Consider the following 15,573-nt stretch of genomic DNA (forward strand, 5'->3'; position numbering starts at 1 on the left):
AAGCATGATAAAATGCCCTCTAAAGTGTCCGTCTACTGGACAAAACATCATAAAATGTCCTCTGGGGTGTCCTTCTAGTGGACAAAACATGATAAAATGTCCTCTTAAGTGTCCTTCTAGTGAACGTAACATCATTAAATGTCCTCTGGGGTGGCCTTCTAGTGGACAAAGCATGATAAAATGCCCTCTAAAGTGTCCTTCTAGTGCAGGGGTGTCAAACTCAATCACAGAAGGGGCTAAAATTTAAAACACAGTCTAAGTCGCGGGCCAAACATGATTAACATTTATTGAACAGTCTAAAACTGACTATGTTTTATTCAGAAATAGGAATTTGAACAGCCAGACTGCAACAACTTTTTCCTCAATAAAATAATTTATTTTTAGATTTAAAATATATTTTTTTCAACAATAACAAAGGAAAACGAGAATATTTCAGCTCAGAATATTTAAGCTCACATATCCAGGTGGGGGTTACATTTGAAAATGCTTGCTTTTTGTCTGCACACAAGATATCACACACTTTAATCATGCAAACCCTCAATGGCACTGCATTTGGCATAAAATATATGCTCATATAATAATATTACAAACCCATCAGCCCATCAGGTACAGAAAGTCAACTGTAGCTTGTCTGGTTCACTGCAGGCTTCAGATTTAAAATGTTACACCACAGAACCAGCTGTATTTTAGGAAAAGGTTAAACTGCACACTGACACACACTGAGGAGATGAAGAGGAGAGACAGAGTCTGGACTCTTCATCATGACTTACAATAATGCAGCAATTAAGTATTTAAAAGTACACAAATCAGACTTGGAGTAAAAAATCGCACACCACAGAAGTGTACATTAATATTATGATTCATGATCATAAAAAGTTTTTATATCAAGTGGACACATCTGTTCATATTCTCTCTCTCTCTCTCTCTCTCTCTCTCTCTCTCTCTCTCTCTCTCTCTCTCTCTCTGCTGTGGGTCAGTCTTATTTTTATTTTTACCTGGTTTCAGGTGGAGCTGCAGTTCATCTCCCTCCTCTTATACTTGTGTTTCTTTGCACTGAGTCAGTTGTCTAAACAGACAAGCCTGTTTACATTGTTGTTTGACAGAAGCTCGCGTCTTTGTGACTGCGAGCTGATTTATTTCTCAAGTTCATGTTCATAATAGACACATGAAATTATCTCACGGGGCATATATAATTGAATTGCGGGCCAGATGTGGCCCACGGGCCTTGAGTTTGACATGTGTTCTAGTGGAAAAACCACAGTGGAATGCCATGTAGACTGTCCCACATACTAGCGGAGGGTGGTGGGTGGTTGGTGGGTGGGTGGTGCCCTCTTTTATCTTTGCCCCTACCCCTCAGACAGCCTGGGTCTGCCACTGGATCCAGGGGGACATAAAGCAATGTCAGGTGTTACACGACCTCCTCTCCAGCATGGAGACTTGGAGAGAGGACAGGCCACACAAACAGTGAAGAGGCAGCATATTCACACAGACAGGAGACACAGACAAACACACTGAGGGGAGACAGAGACAGGAAGAGGAGAGGCTGGATCTCCTGGGGGATGATGATTCAGATCCAAATGACTGGATGTGGCACCAACAGCCAGGTCCCAGGATGGCCAATGGTCCAGCAGAGAGACGCCTGAAGAGGAGAAACTAGGGAGTGATAGAGAGAAAAAGGTGGCTTGTGGGAAAAAAGAGAAACAACAGAGGGTTAGAAAAATGCAGTAGTTGTCCCAGGACTTTTAAATAATGGATTCTGATAGTTTTTGATAGGAAATGATTAAAAGTTGTGTTAGGCTTTCTTTAACTCTGTGGCTCAGTATAACACTGATGGAACGTTGCATTCAGGTGAATACAGTGTTAGCCTATTATAACCTGCTGGGTATATTGGCCTTCAGAAGGCCAAGGTACCTATATATTAATACCTGATTTCATTCTTTAGCAGTGGCTGGCCCAGCCCCCACTTTCCTGTCTCTTTTCACAATAGAGACAAATTAATCAGCTAAATAAAGGCCAGAGGGAATAGAGACTTGAGGCAGTGTGAAGGTAAATCCTCATACAGGATACTGAAATAATGTCATTGTTTTGTCAGGTGCTTTACATCCTGAAATGAAGACTTCTTATTATGTTTTGTAGATGAAATGGTTAGACTCACACACACCACTGTTCTCTGCTGTAAAGCAGTTACACTTACAAGTGACTATTGGTTGTGGGTGTGAGGAGAACCCACAGCAGCAGCTCTTTAGACTGGAAATGATATTTTCTCAATCAGTTTCTTATTTCAAGGGACACATCACCCCAATATCAATACAATACATAAAATAAATAAAATACATATTTTTGCTCTTCAAACTGATAAACTTCATCATTTTATGTAAATAGACATTCAAAAAAGTCAAGACAGGAGAAACAAAAGACTGTGAAAGTTGAGTTGGTAACAGGTAACCTTTGACCCCTCAGGCAGCACTGCATTAAAAACTGCATTAAAAACCCACATCATTGTATAAAGGATACTACATGGACTCAGGAACACTTTGGAAAACTGTTGTCAGTAAACACAGTTTGTCTCTGCATCTACAAATGAAAGTTAAGACTCTACCATGCAAAGAGGAAGACAAATATCAACAACATCCAGAAACACTGCAGACTTCTCTGAGCCCGAGCTCATCTGAGATGGACTGACGCAAAGTGGAAAAGTGTGCTGTGGTCTGACCAGTCCACATTTCACATTGTTCTCACTAATCATGGACGTTGTGTCCTCTGAGCTAAAGAGACAAAGGACCAACCAGATGGTTACCACCCATGGCATCATGGGTAACTGTATCTGTGAAGGCTCCATTAATGCTGAAAGGTACATACAGGTTGTGGAGCAACAATATCTATTTCAGAGATGTCCCTACTTCTTTCAACAAGACAATGCAAAGACACATTGTGGACGTGTCTTCATAGTAAAAGAGTTCAGGTACTAGACTGACCTGCCTGCAGTCCAGACCTGTCTCCCATTGAAAATGTGTGGTGCATTATGAGGTACAAAATATGACAACAGAGACCCGGACCGTTGAGTACATGAAGACCACACACACAGTGGTAAACATGCTCCTGTCACAACTTTGAACATTTTGTGGACATCAAATTCAGAATGAGTGTATATTTACAAAAAACAAAGTTAATCAGTTTGAACATTAAATATCTTGTCTTTGTACTGTATTCAGTTTAATACAACTCACTATTTGAAAATCATTGCATTCTGTATTTATTTGCATGTTACTCAAGAGCTTGTTGTGAGCAGCTTCATATAGGACATCATTTCTCTCTACCTAACTACACCACCAACCATATCACTGTGCAGGGGGAGTGTGCATTAACTGTTGGGCGAGAGGCTTGTGCTCACAGAATGTAAACATTAATGCCATCTTCTTCGGTTGAGCAGCAACCTCTGAACTGTCCCTGTAAATTAATTTAATTAGAAACTAGTCAAGTAAAGTCAGTTTTATTTTAACAGTCTAATATCCAAATCACAGTTTCACTCAAGGGGCTGTACAATCTGTGCAGCATGCTGCTTTTCTTCTTATTAAAAGAGTGAGAAACTTAAACTTACCTCTAATCAGTTTTGTCAGTGTTTACATTTACTCATACTGTGCGTGTCAGCTGTGCCACTTTGCAGAAGCCGCATCTTCCAGCTATAGCTCCATTTGGCTCCTTACAAATCCAAGACATGAGGCTGGAAAACTGTGGCATGAGAAGTCCTCGTAGGCTTAATTCTGTCTTACATGTTCCATGGCAAGTCTTCAAACTCTGATCCAAACAGTGCTGAGCTCCTCTCAGTCAAACTGCAAATGTTTGTGCCATAGTTACAGATTTTCTTCCAATCCTTATGGTTGATTTTTTTTTTTTATTTGAGACAAGTTTCATTTTACTACTCATGTACAGTAGTTTAAAATGAATTCTGGCACTGTAGGAATAACAACATACAGCACTTTACACAAAAAATACAACATGTTCATTTTCTTTCTGGAGAGATTATAAATGAATTGGTTCAGAGCAAATTTATATATATATATATATGTATATATATATCTATCTATCTATCTATCTATCTATATATATATATATATATATATATATATATATATATATATATATATAGATAGATATATATATACATATATATATATATATGTATGTATATTATGATGCAATATAACACTGACTATAATTAGTTTCAACAATGAGAATTCCAATACACTACAATCCTTGAAAAAAGCAATGTCGTGACCTGCAGATATAATACCTTATAATTGCAGGTCACAACGTTGTTTTTTTCAAGACCTTACAAGTCATTCTAAGATGCTTAATGTTTTGTTATGATTGTTGTTATTAAGCATTATGAATATTTATGAGTGTGTGTAGCTTTAATTATACAGTGCTCTAAAAACATTATGAATGTTATAATTATGTTTATAATGCATTATAACAGTAACTATAATGTATTATAATGGTGATTATAATGAATAACAACTATGAGTGACAATTCTGAAGTATTATGATACTTGACCTTATAAGTCATTATAACATACTTTGTGGTATGATTGTTATTAAAAATCATTTGCATATTATGTAATTATGTTTATTATTTAGTTATATTGTGTTGAAGTATTTATGAGTTTTTTTTAACTATACGTATACAGAACTATGAACAGATTACAACCCATTATAAGTATTTTTATAATGTATTTTAAGAGTGATTATAATGCATGAGCCTTGCAAAAAATATAAGTGAGTGACCAGCGATTATGAGCTATCATGATACTGACCTCATGAGTCATTATAAAATGCTTTATAATGCATAATGAGTATTATTATTAAGTAATAGGTATTGTGAATATTTGAGTGCTTATAACTATAACTGTAGTGTTATAAGCTGATTATAGTGCTTATAACTATACTTATACACTGCTATGAGCCAATTATAATACATTATAAGTATGTAGTGTCATATAAAGTGTTATCAAAATGAACTCAGGTGAAATTTGTCCTATACCAATTCATTTATATTCTCTCTGAAATGTTGAGAAATAAAATGAAAATATGTATTTTTCGTGTAAAGTATAATGTTTGGTTATTGCTACAGCTTCAGTCTTCATTTTAAAAGACTGCATGTGCAGTAAAATAAAACTTGTTTCAAAGTGAAAAAAGTGCTCATACCTGTGAATATACAGCACTATAAGCAGAGTATAACCCAGAAGTATGTGCATAATGCATGATAGACATGGACATCACAAAGTGATTCTTCATATTTTTTTTATATGAATTGCTCATTCTCACATCAACAATAATTCCAAGGACTCTCAAGTATATAGAGTAAAATATACTGTAAAAGAGCATACTGTATTGTTTGTCATGTTCATACTGCGTCTGTGATCTGTGCTATTTTTTCTTTCTCTATCACTTTTCATTCCATCTCCCCTCCTCACACCCCCGACCCCACCCCTCAACACACACACACACACACGCACCATCACTGTGGACACATGAAGCGCTGCCATTAGCAGAGGATGGTCTGACACTGAAGTGCTACATACCACACGCTCACTTAGAAACAATTGAGGAGACAGCCACACATGCAGCCATTCACTGCAGTTGGGTGATCTACCTTTTTCACATACTTGAGAGACGATAGATGCAGCATTATGCGTTTACACCTGAGATTATTAATAATTTTTTTTATCTCACCTCAGAAGTGAAGTACCTGAATGATGGATTTGATGTATTACTCTGGTTTAGTTGTGTACTGTTTTATCAATGTCAAGAGACTGAAGAGACGAATGAAACAAGAGCAACACATGAGGTTGGAGAAAAGGATAAAAGATGACAGCGTCAGTGAGCCATCTTGAGTTGGATTAGTTGGTTACTATGGATACCATACATATATATGCACCAGCTCTTGACACACACACTCCTTTAGAGCCTGACCTTCTTCAGTCCCTCCTTCACTATCATAACATCACTCACACCCAGCCCGCTCCGAGCCCCTCCCCAACAACATAATGACATTTGCATACAGATGTCTCACTTGTGCTGATAATGCATGCGACATGTGTGTGTGTGTGTGTGTGTGTGTGAGAGAGAGAGGGAGAGAGAGCGAGAGAGAGAGAGAGTGTGTGTGAGAGTGTGTAATCAGCTGACATGTGGGTACAGGTTAGGGCTTGAAGGCAAAGCAGCATGTGCAACCTTGTGAAAAAAATCTTCATTACAATCATTATCACCATCATTATCACAAGTACCACAACTTCTTCTTTGGCCTGGAAAAATAACACACACACACTAATGTGAGCAGTGTGAAAAGTGAGAGGTCGGGGGAGGAAGAAAGGATGGAGTGATGGATGAACTGAGAAAAAAAACCGACTCCTTCCACTTTGCTGGAACAACTGTGCCTGGCAGACACGAGGAAAAAGGGGATTGAGTTGAACTCGTCAGGGCCCTGTTCCAAATCTGCGGCCCTGCCCCCACCCTCCCTCCCTCTTTCACTTCTTCTTCTTCTCCTTCTTGTAGCGTTTTCTTCTCTTGCCTCATGAAACAAGCCACCTACACTTTAGGACATCTGCTAAGCTGATTTTCTGGAGCTTAGCAGCACCACAGTGGTATCAAAGAGATTAGGTGAAACAACATCCAACTCTGGCTTTGTGCTGTGTTTCAATAATGCAGCGCTGTGCGACCGGGCGCATGTGTTTGTGCCTGTTCGCCTCCAGTGCGCGCTCGCTTGCCTGCGCGCAAGCTGGCTGCGTCTGTGCGTGGGTGTGTGTATTATGCTCGGTGTTACAGTGCCATAAGTCACAGAGCTGGTGTAATACAGTTGGATCTGGAGTGTGAGCGCTTCTTTGCGTACAAGGATTGAGAAAGCGTAACCAAAGAGCTGCTTCAGAGGAGCTCTCAGTCTTTGTTTTCGGGCCAAGCCCATTATCACTGGAGGAAAATCATCTCCAGAAAATAAACTGCTGTAAATCCACTGAATGCTGGAGTTATTTTTACCGTGTTAGGCCTCACAATCATATATTTGCACTTAATGTCTATTAAGTAGAGGTGCACAATCTGTATCTGTTCAACCAGAAAAATGATCTGTATCTGTATTCAGATTGAAGACCAAAAGCAGGTGTGGTTTATACCAGAAGTCACATTAAATCATGCAAATGTTGTGTTTTCTAACCTTATCTTTATCTGGGTTAAAATTGCTGTGCCTTCAAGATATCAAGCTGATTTAAAGGGATAGTTCAGATTTTCTGAGGTGTGGTTGTGTGAGGTACTTATCCATAGTCAGTGTATTACCTACCATCCCATTCTGGAGAAGCAACAGGAGCACCATCAATGTACAGAGTCAGCAGCAAAACAAATTTTAGACACCTGAAAAAAGTGTACGCTACATTTAAAATATTTTTGCTGTCAGACAGACTTTTGTGATGGGAAAACACCATTTTTTAAATTAAAATATCCTCATTCCAAACCAACCAGACTTCATCAGCAAAAACATTTTACCTCACAAAACACAGGAGTTTCTGATCTACCGCTGCCCTGATTGGTTAGTTTGTTTGTGTTATTGTGTGATCTCAGTGTTTTAAAGGGTTAGTTTGGTTCACCAAAGTCACACAATAACATGAACTGATCGAGGTAGGGGTCAGCAACTCTTGTGTTCTGCGAGGTAAAATTGCAGATTTTTCTGAAGGAGTTCGGTTGATTTGCAGAGAGCAGTATTTTGCTTATATCACAGTAGTTAATCATAAAGTGTCTGACAGCAAGGTAAAGCAGTGAAAATATTCCACATCCTCTTATTGATTTTTTCTCCTAGCTCTCTCTCTCTCTCTGTTTCATTTTTATTTTTAAAGGGACAGATCACCCTCAAATCCAAAACGCATACTTTCCTCCTGGCCTCCATTTGTCTACGTAGTTTTGGTGTGAGTGGCAGAGTTTTGAAGATATCAACTGTAGAGATCTCTGCCTTCTCTCCAGTATAATAGAACTAAATGGCACTTGGCTTGGGGTGCTTAAAGCACTAAAACATACATTTGAAAAATTCAAAACCAGTATTTCTTTCTAAAAATCATGACCTAGTGGCTAAATGAATCCACACTGCTTGTCATAAGCAGTTATATGTAGAAACTACTTTCTCTCTGCAGTAGAATCTACCAGAAGTACTTTCTTTGTTTTAGACAATATCTCCAGAACTCAGCAACTCACACTAAAACTGTCTAGATAGATGTACATTACTACAGGCCAGAGGAAAAATATATATTTTTGATTTTGGGGTGAACTGTAACTAATCTAAGTTTTATAAATTTGCACTCCATCACCAGCACCCCTTTGACTGGGGGACATTGAGCAAAAAGAAACTGAAAGATGTTTTATGAATCAAAAAAAGTCGTCTTTTGCTTTAGTAACAGGAACTTTTTACAGTAAAGATGTAAAAATATCAGGAAATCATCTTAAACTGCAATGATGCTGCATTCATGTTTCTTGGTAGGTTGTTTTTGCTGCAGTCCACAGTACCAGAATATTATACATATTAATATTAAATCAATTCTACAATATTAAATTCAAAGGACCAGTGTGTAGGATTTAGTGTTGAGCTTGCAGACTGCAAACCCTTTGTCTCACTCTCATCTACAGAACATTAGGAGAACCTACTGTGGACAAACTCTGCTAATAAATCCCCTTTAATCTTACACGCTGGACATTTAAAGAGATAGTTCACCCCCCATTTTTTTTTTTTTTTTTTTTTTTTTTTTTGGTAGGATATGATTTTTCCCAATTCTCAGTGATAGGGTGATAAATGTTGTCAAGGTTTTTAAACGGTTTTATTAGGGTGTCAGTTTCAGCCTGAACAGTATGAGACAAACAATAATCTTAAAGGAACAGGTCACCCAAAAATGAAAATTCAGTCATTATCTACTCACCCTTATGCTGATTGAAGGCTGAGTTTAGAAAACACACCACTGAAGTTTCAGAGTAAAACGGTGTTGTAGAATCTCTCAAACAATGGAAGTGAATGGTGACCAGCTTTCAAACGTAAAAAAAAACAACAGAATAAAAACATAAAATGCCTCCATACCGCTCATCTGGTGTAATTCAAGTCTCTTGAAGCCCAGCATGCCAAGTTGACTAAAAAAATCTTATTTACACCATGATGATGTATGATGATGATGATCTGAACAGGGTGTATGTGGTGTAATGGAGTGCAAACAGCATGTCAGGACTTTAGAAGACTTGGATTACACCAGATGAGCAGTATGCAGGCATTTTATAAAGTTTTCCAGTTGTTTTTGTATGTTTGAAAACTGGTCACCATTCACTCCCATTGTTTGTGAGATTCTGCAACACTGTTTTCCTGTGAAACACCAGCAGTTTTCTATGGACTAACAAAATAAACCTGATCCTCAATCGGCATGAGGGTGAGTAGACAATGACTGAATTTTCATTTCTGGGTGAACTATCCCTTTAAGTACTTACGTAAAATGTGTTTAGATAACATCAAAAATAGTGCTCTGAATGTTACTGTGTTACATTTTAGAAATGATTCTTTGCAGAAAAATAACAAGCAACTTTGGTTTGAAGAAATATCCATTTCCATGACATTATTTGTGCTTTTACAAATAATTTGGGTGCGTCCCCAGCATTTAGTCTATTTATTTTTCTCTCTTACTTAACATACATTTCTCTCCACAGTGTACATGCTTTAATTTGTTTTTCTTCTACCATACATTTGGTAATGAAAGGGTGCTTTATGAAGCGAAGTGACTATATCTTACTGCATTATGCATGCATGATGGCTAACGCTTAGTAACTATCCACACACGTAATTAAGTAGTGAAATGTAATAATGTCATTTATCCCTCTGGGTTTAGGGTTTGAATAATTGCTGCAGAGTCAGCCTACTGTGCATTATGTTTGTGTGTCTGTGTGTGTGTGTGTGTGTGTGATCAGGGTTGCATGCTTGCTTTTTTCCCCCCTCCTTGTGTGTGTGTGTGTGAGATCAAGAGAGGGAGTTCTCATTTAGTTTTTTTTTTTCTTTCTTTCCAACAGCTTTCACTTTTTTGTGCTCGCTAACTAGAGAAAAAAGAGTGGAGAGAGGAGAGAGGAGAGGAGGGGTGGTGGTGGAGGGAGGGACTGGGGGGAAGGAGGGGTGAAAGAAGAAAAGAGAGCAAGCCAAAGAGCGTCGGGTGCTGTGTCAGTCTGATATTTTCCATAGTGACAGCTGGGCCCAGAAGCTCAGAACCTTTTCTTCTGGCACACAAAGCCCATTAAGTATGCCACTCGCTCAATGGCCCCCGCAGCCTCCAAATTGCTCCAAGCTCCTCCCTAAAGTGTGGCAGCCTTTGTCATTGTAATCAGGCCTTGTATGTGAAGTGCTGCCTGTATTTACCGCTGCTCAGGGTGCATATTTGCCCAGCCTGCTGCTGCCGGGGTGAGCGCAGGAGGGAAAGAGGGCTAGACGACGGGGAAAGATGGAAGTTAGAGAGCTGGAAAAAAGGAGAGATGGGAGGAGAGAGGATGAAAAGATGGGAGGGTCAAGAGTGGAGAGAGTCAGGCTGGAGTGAAGAAATCAGCTCTAAGAATGTGACTCTGGGAGGTGAGGGGGGTCAGCCTCAGCAGGGGGACAGACTGTGGGAGCACCGTGATGCTAGTCTGGACCGCAGGGTAGAGGAGGAGGGGTGTGACGGGAGGGCTTATTTCACAACTCCCTCAGATGCTGCGTGGCTCGAGGCGCATTAGGACGATAAGTTAGGGAAAGAAAAAAGGAAAAGCAGTCCCACGGTGGGTCTGGATGAGTGTAAGTGACAGGCCGAGTGACAGAGAGGTACGGCGGACAGACAGAGCAGCAGACGACGCAGAGGAGTGGAGCGATGTGATGCCTTTTGGCAGAGCTGACCCCATTCCACGTGTCACCCCCACACCCCCCACCGCCCTCCGCCCGCCCCTGTGGGGAGGCCCAAGCTGTGGGATCGGGCAGGGTAGGCGAGGGGTGGGTGCTGCAGAGATGACGGTCATACAAAGTGGCACCCAGACCAAACTTTGTCTGTCTCTTGGCCTTTTCCTTTCACTTTGAGTGTGTGTGCACACGCCTGTTAAAAATTCATAACTCCCACAAAAGAGACAGAAAGGAGAAGTATAATGAGTGAGTAATGAAGACCCAGAGGCAGAGTGTGTCTCTATCATGCTAAAGACAACAGCAGTACAATTTATGTACACCAACAAAGTTGGTTATGTTAAAGGATCAGTTCACAGTTTTTAAACACTTTCTTCTTTCTTGCTCTCAGACAGACAGTCTTTTCCAACAGAAAAGTGAAGTTATATAAGCCACATTTTGCTCTCTCCAAAGTGACCAAACTCCTATGACAAAAACACCAATTTTACCTTCCAGCAACATGGGAGTTGCTGGTCTACTGTTGCCCCAATCTGTTAGCTTGTTTCTGTTATTGTGTAACTTTGGAGAATCCTCATTAACCCTTTAAAACACGTAACACACAATAACACAAACTAACTATCAAATTGAGGCAGCGAGAGACCAGCAACTCCTGTATTCTGTGAGGTAACATTACTGATTTTCCCAATGGAGTCTAGTTGCTTTGGAGAGGGCATTATATGCTGATATAACAAATGTTTTCAGAAAATGGTCTGATGTCAAGGCAAATTGGTGAAAGTACCTCATACAACTCCACTTCAAAAAATCCAAACTATCCCTTTCAGAGATTCTCTCCTTATGCCCCATTTCAGCAAGGTAATCAATACGAAACCTTGTCTGGGGAACCACAAGTAGGACATTTTGAACTAAAAGCACAAAGTTTAGAGGTAGTCGATCGAAAGAAAAATAATTGTGGTATCATTTTCTATAAAAGTCGTGTCTATAATGCATTATAAGCACATTCATACATACTCATTCATTCATAAGACATTATAATGCATTCATAATGCTTTGTAAAACTGTATAAATGTTTATAACCATGCATGACAAATGGTGGACGTAATGTATTATAAGTTCAGCAGTCATAATGCTTTATAGTTGTGACAACAGTGTTTGAAAGAATAATCTGAATCCTGGGTAAAACAGCACATTATAACTACCATGACTTTAGCCAGTTATAAAGTCATATAAAGAACTGCTCTAACATATCATATGAATCGTATGTTTCTGAAGTGGAATATTGTTTTATAAACATCATTAATATGCTTAATATCAAAAGCATAAGTGTATGAGTAAAGTAGAAGTAACGTATAAGGTTATTAACAATTATATGATGTTTATGAGACATTATTTCATTTCAGAAACTTAGTATTTATAATCTGTTGTAATTCATTAGAGCAGTCCTCTATGTGTCTTTATAACTGTCTAAAGTTATGGTAGTTATAATATGCTGTGTGACCCGGGACTCACAGTCTTATTTCAAACACTGCTGTCACTTTGACATGTTGCTATAAAGCTTTATGAATGCTGAACTTGAAATACATTATGTCCACCTCTTCTAATACATCAGAAAACTTGTTATAAGTTGTTACAAACGATTACATACATTTATAGAATTCATATAAAAGCATTATAATTTCCTGTGAAACTAAGAGAAATGTCTGATTTACACCCTGTTGTTTTTTCACTGTTTGAGCTTCAGCTGGCGCTTGTTGTGCCCTCATCTTCTGCAATGGCACAAAGGTTTTCGGACAGGAGAACTGGCCTCCTAATAATCGTAGAGTGGATGAAAACAAGCATTAATTTCTTTTGCAGATTCACTCGAAATTTGGTTAAAATTTGTGATACATTTGGATGGTCCCATGAGGACTGTGGATTTTTCCCCCTATAACATCCACGGGTTGGGGGTCCTAGTATCTCAGTAGTTTGTTTTGTTTTGTTTTTTTGTTTTTTTTTTTTCGGGGGGGGGGGGGGGGGGCGCGGGGGGGGGTTGACAAAAACATGCCTGACATGAAGATGAAATGAATCTGGGTTACATCACGGTATCAAAATCTGTGGGTCTTTTGTGTCCATCATCGCCCTTTAAGATCCTAGAAGTCTGTATGATCCTTGACTGTGATTAATGCAAACCCAGAGTGTTTTCTTAAAGGAGGGAGATGTCTTCCATTATTTCATAGCTTTACAGTCTGTTCTGTTGGTGCAAAAGAAAATACAGTAGAGGAAAGGCAAATTCTCCAAACAAACATATGGAAAGAAATCACGTCAGGTTCAAACAGGGTTTCCATTTTTCCCAGTTTTTTTCAGATTCTTTGACAGCGTGTCACAGAGAAAAAGTCAGTCATTCCAAAGTATAAATTTCTTTAACTACTTCTAAAACTGTTTCAAAGTACATCTGAGCACATGAGTAAAGTTTTACTTGAAAAAAAAAAGTGTGAATCTTCTTGTTGTTGTATTCGTGTTTAAATCAACTCCAGAGACAGATCCGTTCCTGTAAAGTTGTGGCTGAAGTGCTGAGCTGTGTCTAATGGGAGCTGACAGATATGGGTATGATCCTGCTATATGGATGTTAGAGAGACAGAGAGAGCGAGGTTGGGGGTGTGAAAGTGAGATGGAGGGGAGGGGGGGGGGCTATAAAGCCATCGTGCTATGAACCTGATTGTTATCATGAGACTGGGAGCAGGACTCTGATGTCAAATGTCCATCTGTGATGTGTTGACTGTGCGTCCAGCAGCAGGAGAAGTTACAAAGAAGACGTTCCATATCCTCAGATCAAGAGCGTTTCCTTAAATTACACAAAACTTCCACTTTCTTTATTCCTTCAAACAGAAATGTGCACATTTATTAAAGGGAGAAAGTTTTCCCTTCCAGCGGAGCAGTGACCCTTTGTCTCCCCAGCAGCTCGGTGGAAAGTTGCTACCATCCAAGATGCTGAATAATGATAATGAAAAGCGTAGGAGTGAACATTTAACAGGACTTTTGAATAATGATGATGAAGATGGAGTGAAATTTCCATTAATTAGCTCATGCGGGTCATTTTCTCAACAAGGTCCTGTTTCCTTCTCTTCACTTTGTGTGTGTGTGTGTGTGTGTGTGTGTGTGTGTGTGTGTGTGTGTGTGTGTGTGTGTGTGTACGTATTTGTTTAAACTTTATTGTCACCAGCGTCTCCAGGACAGCTGGAGGCTATGTCAGAGTTCAGCTGCTTGTTATACAGAGCAGAGAATAAGAGGAGAGGAGGGGAGGGGGTTTAGTGTGTGTATTTGTGTGTTTGCATTTATTTCTGCGCGTTTGCATACGCCTGTGAACGTGCAGTGCGTATGTGTGTGTTAGTGGAACAGAAGGGTGGGGGTGAACAGTGAAGTTAATAGGCTAATGAGAGCACCGTGCTCAGGAAGAGGACAAGAGGCTGTCTGGAATCCTCAGATAAAAAACTTGCCCTGGCATTAGTGGACACCCAGCAGTCCTCCGTCTTTGTCCACACACACCAAAAGTCACTTTAATAAGCTGTGAATTCATTATGTCTGTGTGTGTGTGTGTGTTTCTCTTTCACCTGCTTTTGTCTCATGGAAGCAGGGATGAGAATGGAAGTGAAGGAACAGCTTCATGTTCAGATAAGATAAGGATTGTTGTTCACCAGATAATAAATGAGAAAAAATGTTAGCTTTAAATGTTTGGTAAACTATGTTTCAAATTAAAAGATGTGTTAGCTGTATTTAGTTGAACTCAGTTTAGTAGCACACAATAATTCAGATTTGACACTGTAAAAATAAACAATTTGTTTTAACTTTAAAAAGTTAGTGTCCAGGATGCTTACTGAATTTGAAAAAACAAATTTAGTTAATTTTGTAATGATTTAAAACAAATAAAATTTGCTAGTAAAAAAATATATATATATATTTGCTAGAAAAGTATTATATTAGTTCAGTTGCAATTGTGAAAACATGCTCAGTGAACTTAAAATATTAAGTTGACTGAATTTGCAAAGACAAGTTGAGGTAATTTTGTAATGATGCAAAACAAACAAACTTCTCTAGTCCAATAAACTTGATAGTAATTCAGCTGTGTTTGAGAAAACATGTTCAGTTAGCTTAAAATATTAAGTTGAACCAACAGCTCCTCAGTCACATTGGTGAGTATTAACAACAAGTTTGGTTTCCTTTTACATTTTTTTGTTGTTTGTTTGAAGAGTCAGTTCCTCATTTGACACAAAGAACTTCCAGCTGCAGCTGTTGGAGCTGCTTTGTTCCAGCGCTGGCACAAAGACAATAAGCATGTGCATGCTGGGATGTCAGCAATATGCTGATCATGTTTCTTTAGAAAATTAATTCAATGAGTTGATTGAGCTCTGTACAGTACAGTCATTCAACACATCATTTCAACTTAGAAGATTAAATTTCATCTATAGCAACAGTTTAAACTTATAATGATGAGTTTCAAAGTTTGCGTTACTTTATTTCAGTTCACTTTAGTTTAGTTGTGACATGTGAGGTTTAAATAAATGGGCTGGATGATTTTTGTTTAGTTTCTTTCACTTTAGTTCACAGCTGCAATTAATGATTACTTTCATTGTCAATCAATTACTCAATTAATCAGTTAGTTTTTTATGTTGACCAGAAAAATTTGA

Source organism: Lutjanus erythropterus, chromosome 6 (genome assembly GCF_056507025.1).
Source record: "Lutjanus erythropterus isolate fLutEry1 chromosome 6, fLutEry1.hap2, whole genome shotgun sequence".
Taxonomy (NCBI): Eukaryota; Metazoa; Chordata; class Actinopteri; order Lutjaniformes; family Lutjanidae; genus Lutjanus; species Lutjanus erythropterus.